Genomic DNA, 13,974 nt, shown 5'->3' with positions numbered 1-13,974 from the left:
ATACCATATTTATTGGTTGATATTTGAGTTTTTTTATGTATCGGTCAATACTGTATATTTTATCTTGCTGCTCATTTCCACTATTTTTACATTTAGATTACCGTTGCCATCATCTAATGCTCACTTACAGTGAATCTTTGAAAACAACAATAATTTAATAAATATAATCTTTAGCAAATCTCAAAAAGGATATCCATGTATCCATGTTTTTTTTCTTGTTTATTTATTAGTTAAAGGTGACATTATACCCCTTTTCACAAGATGTAATATAAATATATGATGTCCCCAGAATGTGTCTGTGGAATTTCAGCTCAAAATACCTCCCAGATCATTTATTATAGCTTTTTGCTCCGTTTTTGTGTGTGTCCCTTTAAATGCAAATGAGCTGCTACTCCCCGCCCCCGTTCAGAAGATGGACGATCCTTTACACGAGCTTGGAATACACCAGCAATAACAAAACACGCGAATCTCAGTCAAATTTAAGAAATAACCAGTAGCGGAGTGCAGCCTTACTGCACCTGGACGTTTCTGAATGGTTAGTGGATAAATTTGTGGAGTTGTTGTGGAGTTACATTGATTCATCTGATCGACTTGCCATGTTTAGCTTTTACACAAGTTGGCACAATTCCCTGAGGTCTTTATAAGACAGCTGTGAGATTTGTTGGTCAAATAGTGTTCTGTGCTGGTCTGTGCAGCAACAACAGAACAGTTTGCATGCTTTGCTCAAACTTTTGCCATTGAATTAGAACTGGTTACACTGTTATTGCTTGCGAAAACAAAATGGCGGCGCCATGGGTGGAAACATGCAGATTTAGGGGCGGTAATATTATAAAAAGATCCCCTTCCTACGTCAGAAGGGGAGCGAAATCTGATCGTCATGCTTGCAGAGAAAGGCTTACCAAAACAAAGTTACTGGGTTGTCACTTTTCTGGGTTGGTAGATGCACCAGTGACCCGATTATAGCACTTAACGGAAAAAGGCAGATTAACATAGCGTACGTTGGGACATCATTCAAAGAAATATACATTGACTAAAAGTTACATAAAATAATTAAAAGATTAAGTAAAGCAATTTTTTTTTTGATAAAAGTTTTATTAAATCTTTAGTAATTTTATTTATATCGCAAATTTATTGGTTGGCGGTCATGATATGAAAAAATACTAATTTGTTAATTAATTTGTTAATTTTAATCAGTTAAACCTTTAAGTTCATTCAAGCGCTTGCACAATTGTCAGCTATAGGCTACTTTAGCTTCACAAATGCCTCTGTTTTGCAAGAAAAGCAGTTAAATGTTGGAACAGACACAATGGAGGACTGGTGCCTTGAGATCTAAGAGCATGAAGTTGTATTGTTTGATTGGTATTGCCTACAGGGTGATTTGTTCGAGTGGGCATTTTAGAAATGTATTGGAAAGATTTTGTGCACAAGTGTTTTTGTATCGTGGAAATTTCGTGCACAAGTGGCATTGTGGTGGAGATATTTAGTCGGTTAGTAACGTGCCTGGGGTCTTTTTAATGAATAAGTTAGAATTGTGCGAGGGGTATTTAGTGTCATAGTACCAAGTGCTATTAGTCTCACTCAACCAATAGATGACACTAACACTCTCTTAGCAGCTGCAGACACTTCAGCGAGAGCATCCTAGAGAGGGAGCATTCACGGAGGTACGCAGGCCGTTGATGAAGTTTGTATGAGCGAAAGAGGACGGGACACTGCCGATTTGTGACGGTGGGTTTTTTCTGCGAGAGTTGTTGGTACATGGGGAGGGTTCATGTCATGAGGATGGTTTGTAGTGCCGGTGACCTTCGTCTCTCATTTCTACACTTGCAGCTGGGCCGACGTCGGGCACCTCTGCGCTTTCATTCTTATTTAATGAAATATTCCAGGTTCGAGACAAGTTATTAGCGGAATACTGTTGATTACAACAACAACAAAAAGCAAAAATCTGGGTTACAGTAAGGTATTTACAATGGAAATGAGAAAACAGTAAACATTAAAATACTTACTGTTTCAGTCTTACACTGAACATTTTTTGTCTTGTTTCCAGTCTAAATATCTCAAAATGATCAAAACAAGATGCATTTACTATATAGGCTAAGTAAAATGGCACAAGATATATTATGCATTGTTTTCTGGGGGGAAAATATTAAATGAAGTGAGTTTTTGCTTAAAGCAAGCAAAATGATTTGCCAGTAGGGTAAGAATAATTATTTAAATTCAAATGGAAGCAAGATCATTTTTCTTACTTCAATAGCAGATCATTTTGCTTGTTTTAATTTATAATTTGACATGATTTGACATTTAATTTAATTTAAATGATAATTTTATTTGTATTTATTTTTCTCTCCAGAAAATAAGCCATAATAGCTATGTATTTTTACTTGTCTAGTAAATTAATCTTGGTTTAAGAATTTGTAGATTTGGACAGGAAACAAGACAAAAATACTAAGTAAGAAAAACATTTTTTTTTTTTGCAGTGTATGGCCTCAATATGTAAATAATGTCTGTTAACATGACTTTGTTGTAAAAAAATTTTTTACTAACCTGTGTGCTCTCTATAAAGTTACATTAAACTTTACAACTTTGTTGCCATGAAAACAAAGCACTATAAACACTAAACCAACTGTAATAATAAAAAAAGAAATTTGGGATTTATTTGGGAAAAAAAAGCTAGGATATAATTTTTACACAGAAATGCTAGTAAATTTCACAAATAATTACAAAGAAATGGCAAGAAACACTGAATTAAACATGACATTTCGAAGTAAAAAGACTGAAATAGCAGTTTCTTGTTAAACATACGGCAATAATCCTGTACAAATACAATGATTATACAGTTTTAATAATCGTTCTAATTCTATGAGAATAGTGAACTCCACACCACAGCTATAACAATAACAACATGGTTGGGATCACTATAAAGAGCTTGAGCATTTAAAGCGGCAGAAGATATAACTGTAGCACATTCTTATAATAAACATAATGTTAACATTTGGTGTGGACACTAATATTATTGTCATAGTTATCTTTATAGTTACTGTATCATTCTTTATGTGAACAAAAAAAAAGTATGTAAGTGCTTTTATAAAATGATTCGTCACATTTTTGCTTTTAAATAGTCCAAAAATTGGCCCCACTCACTTCCATTGTCAGCGCTTCAAAAAAAAAAGAAAGAAAAAAAGATATATATATATATTAGGGATGAGTGACTTTTTGTTGTGGTAATCAACAATATGTAAAATATGCTGTCAATTGAGCTGTTTTGCACCCAGATTATTCCTTTAAATCCAACTTCAGCTTTTCATGATGCTAAAATAGCTCAAAAATAGCTAAAAAGGTGGCAAATATCATTGGTCGGTTGATCTCTGAGGTTACTTTTTAACTGCTAGGCAGCTGCTCTGTAAGTGAGTGGGTGGGACCACCCTGCGGTCTGTTACATTGACACCTCTCTCTCCGTCTCTCCAGTCTTCCCCTTTTCACCTTTACGCTCGCATTCATTCACTTTGCAGCTGCATCACCCGAGCACTTTCTCTCAGTCGAACTCTCTCTCTCTCTCTCTCTCTCTCTGTCTGTATTTGTCTCATCCAGTCCAGAAGATGGATGGAAGAGGCTCTAAAACAGGCCAACAATAGTCGCTAGCGCAAGGTGAGCTCTTGCAGCTGTGCTAACTGGCTAGAATGAACGTCACAGTATGGCAACAGTATGCTTTTGTTCTGGCTCCCAGCCTGAAAAGGGCTATGGGGGGGTTTGCATGGCGCACTATCGCTGGGTCATTTTTCTCTCGGTGTGCCAGTACTACCCTTCTGCCCCTTCCTCGCTCCCTCCACAGCTGTGTGTGTGCGCTGGCGTTAGCGGGAGGAAATGCGAGGGCATGGGGATGATGGAATACGTGCGTGCGGCGGGCGGTTGGGGCCTGTTTTGGGCGCGTTTTCCCCGCCGCCCTATTAGAGGCTTGTTTATTGGCCTTGTGATGCCATTGTCCTGCGTGTTCAGGGGCGGCCACACTGCGTAATTGGCCGATTGGCCACGCTCTGCAGCGGCGGAGGTGATTTATAATGTGGCCTGAATGGGACTGACTTCATAACGTCACAGACTAACGCTGAATAAACGCCAGAGAAACGTTAATGAAAGGATGAAACGTCCACCGAGCCCTTTGTGTCGGTGTGAAATCGGCGATTGGGACAAAGAGAGTCGCTGGAGTCCCTTCTTTCTCCCTCAGTTTCTATTTTTCTCCACTTCTGCCTCTTTATTAATCTCTCTTTCTCTCCTTTTCTTCACTGTTTATCTACATCAGTCGTTCTCTTTTCTCCCTCTTTTACGCCTTGTCTCTCTCTCGCTGTTTTTCCATCTCTCTCTGTCTTGGCTAACCTCTGGCCCTTTTCTCTCTCCCTTTTTCTCTCCTTTCGCCTTTGTACTGTCTTTGTTAATGCCTCTGTAGATGAAGTTGTCGGCTCTCACTTATTCTCTCTTTCTCATTCAGTCTCCCTTGTTTTATCTTAATCTTTCAGTCTTTAGATAGGCCTTCTTAGCACCAGATTCCATTGGACAAGAGTGACGCCAGGAAATCTTCACCTGAACGCCACCACTTTTCCCATTAACCTACATTTTGTTGCCCAACTTTTATCTACAAATGTGCACGTTTATAAAGCTAAAGTCTATACACTACCTGTACGCTTAACGTGCAAATTTATTTTTCATATTATTTAACTTCAGCTTGGCAGAGAGCATGGGAACACATTTTGCTACAGTAATTTAATGCAGCCTAGAAAATAATGGCCCGAACGCTCCAGAAACGCTCAGCTGGAAAATATGTGTTTTTCCCTTTTAAAAATATGATTCTAGTTCAACATTTCAGTTCACATGATTCCACTTCATCAATCAATGACATGTTAGTTCATCATTTAACAACATGATTCAAGCGATTGAAGTGAAATAATATCATCAAATTAATCTTCACTTATTGACATTAGATCTGGGATCTGATCTGTGCAGATGCAGTGGAACAGAAAGAATCCAACGTGTTTCTTGATGAAGTTGCCTGAACGGGCTCATTACAGCCGAGGGTCAGCTATGGGTATGTGTGTGGGCAGTTATAAAGCTAATGGCTTGCAGGGGGCAGGTTTTAATGACCTTCTAATTAAGTCTAACCCTCCCACCATTGACCAGATCATGTAGTGGAGGTTAAAGGTCATTTACATAGAGACTGGTAACCAGTGTCCACCACCAAACTAATTGAATTGGGAATAACAGAATATATCCTTTCTTTTCTTTCCACAGAGTATTTTTTTTAATCAATCTCCAATCAAAATAATGGATCTGCATTCTGTCTTGAGCAACACTGAACTGCTGAATAACAGCCGAAATGCATAATTTTTACTGTTATCACTTTGCAGCTGCATTGAAACAATCTGTATTGTATAAAGCGCTGTTGTAGGTGACTTGCCTTGACTACAGGACATTTGCTGAACTGAACTGAACTTCCTGACTTATAACTGATGTGACTAATACTCAGAATGGTTCCTAATTTATAGTGAAATTTAAAGTGATCAAAAAAAGGCAAAATATATGGGAAAAATTATTATGTATATAATATAATATAATATAATATCAGGTGGATCAAATAATTTTGTACACTTTAGTTTTCCGGAAATAGTATAGCTGAAGATATACTTAATTTGATTGCGCTAAAGTGGAACTATTGCAAGTATACTTTAGGTTCACTTTTAAATCTCTTGCATTTAAAGACTGATATTATACAGAGATCATACTATCCTTACTAATAGTTGTATTAAAACACATTTTAAGGCTTAATATTAAGAAATATGCATTGTGCAATAAAGTAGTACTCCAAATAAAGTTTAATTATATTTATAGAAGTAAGTCTCAAGTCAATGTCAGTAAATGTGAAATAAATGTATTTTAAATACATTTTGGTATAGGTTTTTTTTTCCACTGTAGGGGAATAATAATATATGATATGATATAATATAATATATACAAAACATAAAAAAATGGAAATAATATGAATGGTTTCTTGTATACAAGACTTATTACAGTATATAAGAAAAGTTATATACTGAAAAGTTAACAGTAAGATAAAAAATATAATTGTATAGTAAAATTACTTTATATTATTTAGACCAAAACAAAAAAGAGAACAATTATTGCTGACTTTCTCTTTTCCCTTGGGAGAGAGTTTCAGGGGTCTATCCTGTCCTCCCCCCTTACCCCCTAATGGGAGGGTGTTAATATAGTCGCTTTTCCCCTGGTGTTAAATAGGAACAGTTTCTCTTGTGTTAATTCTCCATTTTGTCGCTGTCTGTGTGCAAGACCTCTCAGTGTTCAGTCTCTTATTCTGCACTAAACGCTCAGCTACCCCCTCCCCTTTCTCTTTCCCTCTTTTCCCCTTTCTTTTCACACTCCCCTCTCCTTTCGTGAGGCCATCTAGATTATGTTGCTAAGGAGATTTTTTTTCGCCCTCTCTCTTTTTGCTTTTTTTCCACTGTTTTCCATTGATTTGGTGTTAATGCATTTTCAATGCCCCTCGGTGTGTGCTGGGGGAGTGGGGGGCACTGCGAGTGCAGTCTTCACACTCACTAGAGGAATTTTACTCTGAAGGGGTCGATGAAGGGGGGAACTGCCCAAAGAGAGCCACTCAAGTGAAAAATTAGGTGATTTTTACCAAGCATGGGAGCTGGCTCACTGAGACGCACACACACGCTCACCCACACAAACCGAGTAGCACGGTGACCACCCACTCCTCTTGTATTTTCTATCCTCTCTTCAGAAAACACTCACAGGTGGACTTGCGAGAGCTGCTATTCTCCTCGCTCGTGCCAGTAACACTGTATGTGGACATACCCATCACTCTTCAGGGGATCTGTCAGCTCCACTTGCTGCCCTGAAAATGAAAGGAAAGAAATTCTCACATTAAAGTGACAAATTAAAGTTCATTAACACTCGATACCAGGGTCATCATGAACCGTGTTTTTTTTTTTTTGTTGTTGTTTTTTTTTTTGTGATCGCCGGAGACAGGCAATTTTCCCCTATGACTGTAAAAGGAGTTTAAAGCTGATATTTAAATGGATAATAAATAAAATGATAAATATCTCATGTTGGCATATAAATGCTAACACTCGTTGGTGGAGTTGTATTAACAATTATTTTGTAAAATGTGCACAAGAACGGCATGCTTGTGCATGTATGACACATGACATATTTTGGATTCAAAGCAGCAAAATTCATCACAAATTTACAGCATCATTTTATCTACAATACATCTTGAAAAATGTTTTAAAAAATGGGTTTGAAAAATCCACTTGGGTCAAACATCTGAGGGGCCACATCCTCAGTTTAAATGGGTGTGACATTTCTTCTTAAATCTGATTGGTCATTCTCATTGTTCTCAGAATTCTGTCATTGACCAATCAGAATCAAGCAGACAAATCAGTGGTCAAATGTTTTTACATAATGGCTATTAAATTGTACAACTGACTGTTGTCCCAGACAGCCGATTACCTGCTTTGCCAACACTGAATCATTCTGCAGGCTTTTTCTTCTCACTTAATAAAATTATTCATTTAGAACAATATCTATTTCTTTTTTTGGTAAGCTATAATGTTATGAGTAGCATAACAGTCATATCATTATAAACCCCACAGAGGGATACAACGCCCTGTCAAGGCTTATTTTACGATAATAATTGGCTAAATGTGCATTACCCCTTAACATGCCCCTGGATGTACAAAATCATCCCTTTATCAGTTGAATTAGATCACTAAATTAGCCTAAATGGGATTAGCTGCCAATAAACCATTCACAAATTACATATGCATGAAGTGAATGCTATAACTTAAAGGGATAGTTCACCCAAAAATGAAAATTGTTGTTCCAAACCTGTATGAATTTCTTTCTTCTGCTGAACAGAAGAAAGTAACTCAGTAACTGTTCAGTTACTGACATTATTCAAAATATATTCTTTTGTGTTTAACAGAACAAAGACATTTATTCAGGTTTGGAACAACTTGAGGGTGAGTAAAGGATGACTTTTCATTTTTGGGTGAACTATCCCTTCAAAAAAGCTTGAATTACAATTACATGTTCCTGGCATCTTTTCAGCACACATCTCTCTGCTGTCCTTGTTTTTGTCCCCTCCATTGTCAGTTACTCTGTAATTTTTGGTTGCAGTTATGGTGTGAATGGTGACCTCAGTGGTTTTCTAGTTTCCCTTAGTGTGACATGAATTATGTCCTCTGTTTATTTTTTGTTTTTTTTGTTTTTTTTGTATACATGTTTCTGTCTCTGCCTTCCTTCCTGTCTGCCACAAACACTGAAATGTTCTTCTCTTCCCAGATGTGCAGAAGATTTGAATCTTGAAGCCACTTTGTGGAGTCTCCTTCTTAATCAGCCAATCAGAGAGCAGCTAAATAAGGAACTGGCAGGAACTAGAGATGCCGACGCCCACTCCAGCTGCAGCCACCCTAAAGTCAGAGGTCATGACATGTCTGATTTTATATGATGAGATCTCCAAAATCTCCACATTTAGAATGCAGGAGGGAAGTTTCTGCTCATCTTGTGTGTGTTCAGGTTTGATCAGTCACTGCCGCTGTATAAATGTTACCAGAGCAGTGGGGCCACACATGACCTTGCATCATTAACCCAAAAACAAGAGAACAAGTACTGCTAGACCATTTTTACAGCTGACAATCATTGCAATGGCTTTGTCTAGAGGGCATAGATAAATCTAGAACTCTGATTTATGCATGTCCAACTCTACTAAAGTCACCAGCAAGTCATATTGCACAGAAACATAACATTTAAAAAAAAAAAAAAAGTGACTAATTCTGAACATTTGTTCCACTTACAGTTGATTAAGACTGTCCCCAATAAAGAAAGGGGGGGAAAAAACATAAAAATTGTAGGTTATATATGTGCAAAGTTCATTGAGATGTACTGTACTCATTGAAATCATTTTGGTTGCAACCATTTTCAAAATACCTTTATTTTTTTTATATAACAATCATGAATCATTAATTCATTAATATTAATTTTCGGGGAGTTGCACCACATGACATTTTACAAACTAAACTAACCTTAATTTGTCTTAAAAAGGTCAAATTATCTGATAAGAGGCGAACTGATCTTGGCACACAGTCATGAGAGTCTGCAGGGCCCTCTCTAGTATGCATGATTTTTTTTAAAAATTTTTGGTTGTTTTAAATAAATTAAAAGATAGTCAAAAAATATTTGATCACTGATCCACATACTCTTACTTCAGTGCAAAAGGTATTCAAAAACTGTGTGACAAATTTAAAGTGAACTCTGGAATTTCCACCCATTTCTCACGTTTTCTGTGCAAATACTGTTTGAATAATCATGTTTACTGCATGTAAATACCATTAAGGTTTGTTGTTTACATTACTGAGTTAGAGTAAACATATTTTAGTCTGACTATTTCTCCTCCTCTTTTTTTAACAGCATGACTGTGCATACGAGTCTGTTCATGTACTCTACTCCCGACACATTTCTGATTCAGTCTTTTATGTTTATAATGAGAGTGTGTTAGAAAAATAGATTAGAGAGAGGCTCAGAGGAGCTGACAAGGCCAGCATTAATTATGCAGCTTTCGGAGAGTTTGTTTACTCATACGATAATAGATAATAACATTGTGAGAATGAGCCAGGAGAAAACTAGCCAACATACAGAACTCAATTGGAATTGCCTCAGAGATTCTGCACAATCACAATGGCTTTTATGATTAATTGTGTTTTACAAATAAAAATGGCGTCAATTCTGTGCGAACCACCTCAGGGCTGAAGCTGCATCACTGTGGGAAAATGATGGAAAAGCCATTATTGTTATTGACACACGTAAAGACCGTCAGACTCACACCTGTTTACTGTTGAATATATGTTGGAAATTTCTTACAAACACACTCGTACTCACTGATACCACCTGTTTGTTAGAGAGCACTCAAACGTCGATGCCTGTGAGAACAAGCTCCTTTGTTTGATGGACAGAAAAAGAGAATCAGAGACACTATAGCATTCATCATCTATTTGATCCCTTGTGGGAAAAACCAGGGACTGAACAACAACAACAACAAAAAAGCCGTAAAACTGAGCTAATTTTTCTTTTTGTCCCTCATAGGATGGCCCATTCTTTCTTCTCCCTGGCTGGTACAAATTGGGCAACTGTGGACCTTTTCTCTTCAGAGCGAGATGTAGGATGCAGCAGGGCTGAGATCTCAGTCGGGCGTTGATGTGAAAAAAGTTAATCCCTCATTGGTGCCGATGTGACCCGAAAAAATCGGCTTAAAGTGGCTCCGTTAAACTGGACACAGTTTTGCCATTCAAAGGCGGCACCATTCCCCCTCTCTTTCCTCTTGTCTACCCTCTCCCTCCTCTCTGCCACCCACACACACCACCAGTAGTAGAGCATTAAGACAAATACATTCATAACCCTGTTTTATTAAAGACTTGGGGCCTCTGGGTGTTGTGTATGGGCCCTGGGGGGGCCGGTGCGACAGTGGGGCGATTAGGATAAGCCTTCCCATGAGGAACATGAACATGGCACAGCAGCCACTGGGCCCTAAGATGTCCGTTCCCCTCCCACCTCGAAACCTAATCCTCTATTTCATGCACATTAGTGCTGTGTAAACGCTCCCCCAGGCTGCCTTTACAGTGAGCTCTGCTTTAGAAGAGAGATGCGCTACTAAAGATGAAGAAAAGCAGTGGTGCAGACATATTTTTACAGGCACAAGAAAGTGAAGTGTGAAAAAATGACTTTAGATATGGTTTATGTAAAAAAAGAAATCTGTATAAAATTAGATATTGACTGGTCCACCACTTAGAGGTGCATCAATCCTAAAAGTATGACCGATATGATAATTATTTTCATGTTGTGGTCGGTAATCGATAAATGGACGATATTACAATTTTGACTAAATAAATAAATAATGTATTAATTAATAAATTAAATGAACAACTACCCTCAAAATAAAACGCTAAAAACTCAAATCAATCATTTTAAATGCTACAAGTGAATTTAAGCGTCACAGCATTATTATGTAGCTAGAGTATGAAAAGTGGATAGGCATTTTGAGATTTGCTAAAGATTACATTTAACAGTGATATTGAATTATTAGTGTTTTTAAAGATTAACTTTATGTGAGTGTTAGATCACAGCAAGGTTAAAGGGCAAAATGAAATTTCTGTCATTAATTACCCTCATGTTGTCCCAAACCCGTAAGACCTTCGTTCATCTTCGGAACACAATCGGAGAGCTTTCTGTCCCTCCATAGACAGCAATTTAATGACCAGTTTCAAGGCCCAGAAAGGTATGACATTGTTAAATAGTCCATGTGACTACAGTGATTCAACCTTAATTTTATAAAGCGACAAGAATAACCCCAAAAATTACGGCTTTATTCAAGAATCTCTTCCGTGTCAGTCTCTGACGCCGTTCACGTTGTAAACACAGCGCAGTGCTTCCAGGTTATACGTCAGAACGCCGGCTCATTGTTGGCCAACGCTGTTCACGTGAGCAACACAACACAAGCATGTGATGCTGATGCAGGAGCTGGCCAATAAGGAGCACATGGACTATTTTAACGATGTCTTTACTACCTTTCTGGGCCTTGAAAATGGTAATCAAATTGCTGAAGGGACAGAAAGTTCTCGGATTTCATCAAAAATATCTTAATTTGTGTTCCGAATATGAGCGAAGGTCTTACGGGTTTGGAACGACATGAGGGTGTGTAATTAATGACAGAATCTAAATGAGAAAGGCAATAATGGTATCAATATAGTGTGCATGCCTAGTGTGCATTAATTTAGAGATCTTTACCGTTTATAAAAATTAACTTTAAGAAAACAATCTGACAGCGGAATTGTGCTTCGGGCGACCCAAGTTCGAGTCCCGGCTCGAGGTCCTTTCCTGACCCGGAAGACTCTCCAACTTCACTTACTGTCCTCTCTCAAATGGCACTATCTGAATAATGGCAAAAGGCGTTGAATAAATCTAAGAGAGAGAGCGTTAGATTACGACAGATTATCTACATAACGATTTAATTCACAATATCGACTGACATGGTACTGATATATTGAGCATCTGTAAAAATGTTGATAATTGTGTCATGATTCATTCAAGTTTTCTTGATTAATGTCTTTGATATCTGTTCTCACTGTTCAATCTAACAGTCTTGTGGTTAAATTCTTTGATGCTGATTCACATTAAGGGTATGCAGAAGGAGGCCTGATATGTGTTCATGTGTGTCCATGCGTCTATATGTCTGCGTGAGAAAGGACTGTTTCTGATCAGTGTGTTTGAAATTAGTGTGTGGGCTTGTGTGATGTGTCCCAAATCATTAGTTCTGGCATGTGTGCATTAGAAGTTTGTCGCTCTATAGTAAAGATGAGGGTGTGCAGTCTCAATGTATGTGTCAGCATTTACGTTTTAAATGTGTGTGTACTCACTGCTGTTTTGTTGTGGTCTGAGATTCTCTTGAAGCTCAGGCCTTTGTGTTGTAGCTTTTTTAGTGTCTGAGCATTTGAAGAAGAATAAAATTGGATTCACTTGGCTGACACAAGAGGCAAACCCTCTTTAAAGCCACTTCAGAGGTGAAAAAACTAGAACCACAGTAAAAAGAAAAAAGTCTCAGTCCACAATTAAGACGATTTATGCTTCTCTTATCACTGTGAGAATAAACAGTGACAATCAGCAATTTGTGGTATGACCAATATGACTCAATGCGTACAGTTTGATCAGTTGTACTTATATATACATGCGTATGTACTATATATGTATATATATTAGGGCTGTCAAACGATTAATTGCGATTAATCGCATCCAAAATAAAAGTTTGTGTTTACATAATATATATGTGTGTGTATGGAGTATAATTATTTTCTATATATAAATACACACACATGCATATATATTTAAGAAAAATGTGTTATTTATATATAATATAAATTATATATAATATAAATATATATACACAGTATATACATGCAAATATTTCTTAATTATATACATGCATGTGTGTGTATTTATATATAGAAAATAATTATACACCGTACACACACATATATTATGTAAAAACAAACTTTTATTTTGGATGCGATTAATCGCGATTAATCGTTTGACAGCCCTAATATATATATATATATATATATATATATATATATATATATATATATATATATATATATATATATATATATATATATACACACACACACACACACACACACACTTGCCATTGACTTGGAAAAAGTGTCCCATTCAACCTGAATTATTTACTTTTTTGATGATGTGTGATTTCTTCCCAACAAATATTATTTTATATTATGCAATGGCATTCATACAGTTAAGTGTTACTTTTAACCGTCTGAATACTTTTGGAGCCACTGTACCACAAAAGTGTCAATTGCCATTTTCATCAATATGAGTGCGGCCAGTCGGCCACGCCCACATAATTCTCATCTTGAATTAATTCACCCTTTTCAGTTGAACTGACAGTGATCTGATTCCTGGCCAACCTCCAGCTGTATGTGTGTGTAGCAGCAACAGAAGAAGAACGAGAGATCAGAGAGAAAGTGAATGTGTGAGTGTTCGGCCTGAGGCAGCGTGCCATAAAGTGAGATTAGCGGTCATAATCTGCTGAAGCATGTGTGTGTGTGTCTGTGGTGTGTGGCGGAGAGGTGAGTCTTATGGCCTCTGCTCGTTCACCCAGACAAACGTTAAATCTCCATTTACCCTACACCAAAAAACATGCCAGTAGACCACATACAAAAGCAACATGTGAGGCTCATTGTCTGAACTGTTTGATCCCACGGCTCCATTCCCCTTTTCCCCATGTGCTGTGAAACAAATCATACTCAAAATCCAAATTTGAATTCAATGACAACCCACTACAGCAAAGGGACACGTTCCCATTTCGCAGACACCAGGCCCTTTGATATGTTTCTGACT

General features: G+C 37.4%; 1 long non-coding RNA gene across 1 annotated transcript; it reads left to right on the top strand.

Moving 5' to 3' along the window:
• The first annotated feature begins 406 nt into the window (after positions 1–406).
• Positions 407–12,713, top strand: LOC307168422. The gene is made up of 3 exons (XR_013822938.1): positions 407–535; positions 8,350–8,489; positions 10,147–12,713. It is a non-coding gene; the product is annotated as an uncharacterized lncRNA (long non-coding RNA).
• Positions 12,714–13,974: the final 1,261 nt, after the last annotated feature.

The sequence above is a fragment of the Squalius cephalus genome (genome assembly GCF_949319135.1).
Source record: "Squalius cephalus genome assembly, chromosome: 12".
In the NCBI taxonomy this organism is placed as follows: Eukaryota; Metazoa; Chordata; class Actinopteri; order Cypriniformes; family Leuciscidae; genus Squalius; species Squalius cephalus.
The sequence above is the reverse complement of the archived record's forward strand: the minus strand, read 5'-3'. Positions and strand labels throughout refer to the sequence as shown.